Genomic DNA, 7,331 nt, shown 5'->3' with positions numbered 1-7,331 from the left:
CCTTATAGAAGAATTTCTATATTTCTATTATTGTAATGTGTAAAAGTGGTGGGTATAAATTACTATCTCACATCTGTATGTCTTTTTTTGTTTTTGAAAAAAAAAAGTCCTTAGAAATGTTTACAATGTAATCGTATGTGTAAATTAATTTACGATGTGAATGTAAAGTGACTCGTTCCACATTATTACGCTATATAGTGCAAAATGATCCGTGGAACATGTAACTAACTAACTAATTTCTTCTAGAGAAAAAGGGGTCCTAACAGACGGATATAAAGACAGACGGATGAAAAATGACAAAAACATTTTTTCGTGTTATACACTACTGGCCATTAAAATTGCTACACCACGAAGATGACGTGCTACAGACGCGAAATTTAACCTACACGAAGAAGATGCTGTGATATGCAAATGATTAGCTTTTCAGAACATTCACACAAGGTTGGCGCCGGTGGCGACACCTACAACGTGCTGACATGAGCAAAGTTTCTAACCGATTTCTCATACAGAAACAGCAGTTGACCGGCGTTGCCTGGTGAAACATTATTGTGATAACTCTTGTAAGCAGGAGAAATGCGTACCATCGCGTTTACGACTTTGATAAAGGTCGGATTGTAACCTATCGCGATTGCTGTTTATCGTATCGCCACATTGCTGCTCGCGTTGGTCGAGATCTAATGACTGTTAGCAGAATATGGAATCGGTGGGTTCAGGAGGGTAATACGGAACACCGTGCTGGATCCCAATGGCCTCGTATCACTAGCAGTCGAGATGACAGGCATCGTATCCGCATGGCTTTAACGGATCGTGCAGCCACGTCTTTATCCCTGAGTCAACAGGGCCGGCTAGAAGAAGGGATTGGTTGGTACGGCACGCTCTGAGGCATCATGGGATCACGAATTTAGTATTGGAGAAGAAGCGTGGAGGGTAAAGATCGTTGAGGGAGACAAGAGATGAATACACTAAGCAAATTCAGAATGATGTAGGCTGCGTTATTTACTTGGAGATGATGAGGCTTTCTCAGGATAGAGTAGCATGGAGAGCCGCATCAGGCCAGTCTTTGGACTGAAGACCACAACAGACGAAATGGCTTGGTTCAAATGGCTCTGAGCACTATGGGACTTAACATCTGTGGTCATCAGTCCCCTAGAACTTAGAACTACTTAAACCTAACTAACCTAAGGACATCACACACATCCATGCCCGATGCAGGATTCAAACCTGCGACCGTAGCGGTCACGCGGTTCCAGACTGAAGCGCCTAGAACCGCACGGCCACACCGGTCAGCCACAACAGATGAAGATTTAAATACACGGGCCAGTGTTGTTGCCACCCAGAGCGTTGTAACGCATATGCAGACACTCTCTGTTGACAGTATTCCTCTTGGGTTTGCCTGCCTCCGACTTGATGCCTGTCCAGAAACCGTCTCCACGGCCCACAGTGATACTGCAGTGCGGAGGCCGGCTGAGTTGTTTGGACGCGAGGAGCCGTAGCGCTCTTCCACAGCCGGGCAGCTGGTGCGCTGTGGCGGCGGGCGTCACCCCCTACCTGCGCGATTAGAAAACAATAGCGGCCGGCCGCTATAAATACACCCGCCGCGGTAATTGGCCGGAGGTGGGGCGCACTGCTACGCAGCCAGTGCCGATTCTGCGCGCCAAACTGCGCCGCGACCGCTACACGTGTTCCACTGTGCAGGCCACCGCGACAGCTCCAACTCGCACACTGTGTTTGCATTCAGCCGCCCTGTGTGAATTTCTGTGCCTTTCAAGGTAAGCACCAGTGCCGAGTGAGTACAGGAATCCGGAATGAGCACGCAATGCATTCGCGAGCTATCCTGGAGTGCACGTGTGCAAATTTCGACACGACACAGACCTCTGCATGTTCCCTTTGCTCGAACCAACCAGTCTGACTCCACAGGTCACGTGCTCACCGAGCGTGTTTGGCCACACGATTTCCCCGCACAGGGTGGGTACAAATACGGAAACAGGGCGAGAAATGCATGCTTGAACATGAATGCAGATCTTAGCTAAGCCTGCAGATGGTGATAGATTTGACGGTGAAAGACGCCTGCGCAATGTCCTCAATAATTTGCAGGTGTCGGTAGCAGTCGGAACAGTGCTCTGTGTAGTTTTGAGTGCATTACGTAAGAGGTGATTGAATTCGAACGCGGGCGTATTGTTTGGGTGCTTCGGTAACCAAGCTAGCCGAAGTGTTTGGTGTTTTAAGAAGTACCTAGCGAAGATTTACACAGCATACACGCATTCAGGAGGACGTCGCTTCAAACCCGCATCCGGCCATCCTGATTTAGGTATTTTGTGATTGCCCAAAATCGACCCATGCCAATGGCGGGCCGGCCGGTGTGGCCGTGCGGTTCTAGGCGCCTCAGTCTGGAACCGCGCGACCGCTACGGTCGCAGGTTCGAATCCTCTCTCGGGCATGGATGTGTGTGATGTCCTTAGGTTGGTTAGGTTTAAGTAGTTCTAAGTTCTAGGGGACTGATGACCACAGATGTTAAGTCCCATATTGCTCAGAGCCATTTGAACCATTTGAGCCAATGGCGGAATGGTTCCTGTGAAAAGGCACGGCCGATTTCCTGCCACATCCTTGACACAATCCGAGCTTGTGCTCCGTCCCTAATGATGTCGACGGGATGTTAAACTCACTCTTCCTTCCTTGTCCTGCATACAGGAAATGCGGGAAATCATCATGCGCTAAGTCACAACGCAAACGAACGGGCGTGTTGAGTCGTCGTCATAGACGGTCACTGAATAGGACTGTGACGAAAAATAGGAGGACGACAGCTCCAAAAGTCACTGCAGAACTGAATGTCGCACGCGCACTCGCACCAAAACTACATGACAGGAGTTCCATAAGCAGGTATTTTCAGACCGAGCTGGGATTCAACTGCCATTCATCAGTGATGCAAATGCCGGTAACAGGGAAATGTGGTGCGTATGCCGTGAAACCTGGAGAATGGAGCAGGGGAAGAGAGTCATTTGATCAGATGAATCTTGTTCCACAATGTTCCCAACATCTGCCAGAGTTTACGTCTCAAGACTGAAACACGGTTAGACTTCAGCGATAATTTGGGCAGCCATAAAGTGGTATTCCACGGGCCTCATGTTAATCTGCAATCACTGCCAAGGATTATATGGCTGACCAGTTCCATCGCACGCTACAATGTTTGTTGCTCAGCGGTGACGCTGTGTTTCAGGACCGCACGCAGCTCACATTATCCGGGACTGGTTGGTTTGGTACAAACACGAATTGTCGAATCTCCTCTGCCCACCACAGTCACTGGATCATGGTCTTCTTCGTAGAGAAGGGTTCAGGATCGCTATCCACCTTCATCATCGTTACGTGAGCTTCCCACTATTTTCAGTAAGAATGGTATAAGATTCTGTTGAAAACCATAAAGGACCTGTATTTATCCATCACGATACGATTGGAACCTGTTTTGAGTGTCAGTGTGTTTGAAATGAAACGTGTGGTAATGTATTATGGGACCAAACTACTTAGGTCGTCGGTCCCTAAGCCTACACACTACTTAATCTAACTTTAACTTACGCTATGGACAACACACACATCCATGCACGAGGGAGGAATCGAACCTCCGACGGGAGGAGCCGCATGGACCTTGACAAGGCGCCATAGACCGCGCGGCTACCCCGCGCGGCGTGTGTGTTTCCTACATCGTATAAGGCGTGGTAAAATGTCGTGCTTTGGGTGTTTTCATATTTTTTGTCCCCCTCCCCCCCAATAGGTACTGCTGCATCATCTTTCGGCTGTGAGAAGTGCCCCCATCCACCACCACCCTAACGAACATTTCATTTTCTTTTAATTTCATTTGTTCAGTTGTATATTTAGAGGCCTGTTGTCTAGTATTTTAAAAATGGGTCGTATATTTTACAATTTTTTGTTTGGCAGCATAAATTGTGCCATATCAAAAGCAGTTGCTGTTTTCAGCATTAAAAACTGAGGTAATAATAGTGAGCTACAATGAAAATGTAAGTAATGACTGACGGAAATGGGTGGTGTTAAGTAAGATGTTAGAAATTCGTTGAAACTGAAGGATAGGAAAGGCTACACGTGAGTCATAGATTACTTCTATCCAAGTCTAGCTGGGTGGAGGGGAGATACCTCTGAAAGAAACCGAGCCATTCGTTTACAGCTGGTTTGTGTGGTTACTAATAACATATCACGGTCCATGTACTAGGTAATTTGGTCAAGGAAATTGTCATCGTCCTGCATATTATTGCTTGGTCAGTTTCGCCATCTTCCTCTGAGATGTTGTCACGTGAGTGTTTGTTGTGCCTTGGTTGTCATGTTATGCCGTTTTCGTCGTTCTCTTATGTGCTGAAGGTGTAGGACCTCTTAGAACGAGCCTACCGTGCTATCAGTTTCTTTCCATGCTGTTTCGTCTCTAACCGCATTGTGCAAGTCCCCCTACGTGTGCTCTGGTCATTTGGCCCCTTGAGAAGTGTGTGCAGTCCATTACGACGTGCTCTGTGGAACCTCTCTCCCCACAAGTACACACTTCTCTTTCACTAACAATAAGACGCATGCGGTTTAAACGCATCGGGTAGTGGTCATGTCCAATCAGGAAGTGGATCATGCCTTTGCTGGGGTCGACTTGTCTCATTTCTAACCGTGAAAGCGAATGATTTGTTTTTGTTCTATGGCAATGTCTAGTTCTATTTACTAGTATTTTATTTGCGTCGTAATGTGAAGTTCAACTCGTGGTTAGAGAAACAGTTAAGCTCGTATTTAAGTTCGTAAGTAATCTCGTAATTCTTGAAAAGTGATCAGCAATTCAAAAGTTAATCAGAAATGCAACATTAAACTGTGTACTGCAATGCTCGTGGCGAGAGCACAGTGTGTTCTGTTAAATTTTAAGAACTGTCCTGTTAGCAATAATACAATCTGACTGCGAGAAAAATATGAAACATGAATAGCTATCAAAAATTACCTGCCTGAAAAGTATGTCACTGTTGGAAAGTTAATTGTATCACACGTAAATTATAAATAGCTTCCCTGTTTGCACAATGAATAAATTCCGTGTTGCTGCTACCTCCTAACTACTGTGGCTGCTGCTGCAACGCTAGTTAGAAAATAAAAATTCAAACTACTAGCAACGCGATGTGCAATGCGTTCATTAAGCTATAGAAAAATCCACAAAACTTCTGTGCTGATAAATCTCATTACTGTAATGACCATTGTCAATGAAAGTTCTGTTAGTCCGTAGCTCGTGGTCGTGCGGTAGCGTTCTCGCTTCCCGCGCCCGGGTGCCCGGGTTCTATTCCCGGCGGGGTCTATTCCCGGCGGGGTCAGGGATTTTCTCTGCCTCGTGATGACTGGGTGTTGTGTGATGTCCTTAGGTTAGTTAGGTTTAAGCAGTTCTAAGTTCTAGGGGACTGATGACCATAGATGTTAAGTCCCTTAGTGCTCTGAGCCATTTGAACCATTTTAATGTTCTGTTACGAAGAAACTTGGGAAAACAAAATGATGTATGTGAAACTTGAAATAAAGAAACGAATGCTGATTAGTGGAAAAACAATAAAGTAACTGTATCAGCAAAACCTTACATCAGTAAGACAAAATTCACTTCACATTAATAGTGGAAAAACAAATTCTCTTTACTTTCCTTGAAACACGTATGCTAGCCATCTTTGAAGAAAGATCAGTTAATCACACATTGTTACATTATCATAAAAATCTCCAGTTCTAAATCTCTGACCAAATTAATTACTACACTTGACTGACTAGGCAAATGCGCTATTACAGAACCTTCTGAAGTCCTCTGAGTGAATTTACAACATGTCTCTCCATAAATGAAAAATAATATAAGAAAATTATTGCCAGCACACAGCACGGCATAAACACATGTTACTCCATCACAAGATACATCTCGACTCCTCCCCCCCCCCTCTCTCTTTCTCTCTCTTTAGGACTGCACTCCACTCCTAAACAATGGTCCTCGTAAGTCTCTCGCAGCGTAACATCTTTGGCAGAGAAGTTGCCGTGTATTACTGAGCCGCTGTTGAAGCGTTGTTTTTCCGCGTGAGATCCAAAATATTACCAAAATTACAATTTTCTGTATGAAACAAAACGTTTACAACCGTTCCCTGATGTTGGGAAATAAGGTATAAGCTCTCCGGCCCGGGTCACTGCTATCCCGTACCCGTTTACCGCCACCTCTTTGACTGACGTTTGTCTCTTATTTCTTCCCCTATTATGGTAGCTACATTTTCCAGTCATCCCATATTGAGAAAACACGCTGCGGTCCTGTATCTGATGGTGTAGTCTATCGGATAGATTCGCAAGACCCAACGGCCACCACCACGCCATTGTTATTAAATGCCAGCCCCCCAGTACTTTCTTCCTCGCATTTTTAAGTTACGTAACTAAATCTGTAAAAACGGAACCTTTACAGGGTCACTTCGTTGTTCCTTTGTCTGTCCGCCTGTTAATATCCCTTTTTTCTCAAGAACAAGTGTTCTGCCGATAAAACGCAGTCTTTGGTTTGACTTCCCCCCACAACATTTTCTATGTTCTTTGCAATTTAAGTTGTTCATAATTTTAATTCATGGGTATGTAGCTGAATTTACGGCGTTCAGATTTGACTGATTTATCCTGTAACCGAAGTTTTGCGGATTCCTTTTAGCACTCATAGGGATGACTTCACACGTTTCATTATTAACGGTTAATTGCCAATTTTCGCACCATACAGATATCTTTTCTAAATCGTTTTGCAATTTGGTTTGCTCTTCTGATGACTCTACTAGACGATAAACGACACCATCATCTGCAAACAACCTGATGGGGCTGCTCAGATTGTCTCCCAAATCGTTTACATAGATAGGGAACACTACCTTGAGGAACGCTAGAAATCACTTTTGTTTTACTCGATGACTTTCCGTCAATTACTACGAACTGTGACCTCTCTGACAGGAAATCATGAATCCAGTCGCATAACTGAGACGATATTCCATAAGCACGCAATTTCACTACAATCCGCTTGTGTGTCACAGTGTCAAAAGCCTTCTGGAAACCTATAAATAAGGAATCAATTTGAAATCCCTTGTCAATAGCACCCAAGATTTCGTATGAGTAAAGAGCTAGTTGTGTTTTACAAGAATGATGTTTTCAAAACCCACGTTGACTGTGTATCAACAGACCGTTTTCTTCGAGGTAATTCATAATGATAGAAAAAAATATATGTGCCAAAATCCTGCTGCATATCGACATTAATGATATGGGCCTGTCATTTAGTGGACTATTCCTATCTTTCTTGAATACTGGTGTGACCTGTGCAACTTTCCAGTCTATGG

At 44.7% G+C, this 7,331-nt stretch overlaps 1 long non-coding RNA gene across 1 annotated transcript in view; it reads left to right on the top strand.

The window, feature by feature from the left end:
- Positions 1 to 1,665: 1,665 nt before the first annotated feature.
- The window catches only part of LOC126175090 (uncharacterized), a 163,741-nt gene continuing 158,075 nt past the window's right edge, over positions 1,666 to 7,331 (top strand). Inside the window, exon 1 of the long non-coding RNA XR_007535522.1 lies at positions 1,666 to 1,769. This is a non-coding gene — a long non-coding RNA (uncharacterized LOC126175090). The remainder of the gene's footprint in view (positions 1,770 to 7,331) is intronic.

The sequence above is a fragment of the Schistocerca cancellata genome, chromosome 3, assembly GCF_023864275.1.
Source record: "Schistocerca cancellata isolate TAMUIC-IGC-003103 chromosome 3, iqSchCanc2.1, whole genome shotgun sequence".
Classification (NCBI taxonomy): domain Eukaryota; kingdom Metazoa; phylum Arthropoda; class Insecta; order Orthoptera; family Acrididae; genus Schistocerca; species Schistocerca cancellata.
This window is presented reverse-complemented; position numbering and strand designations above follow the sequence as displayed.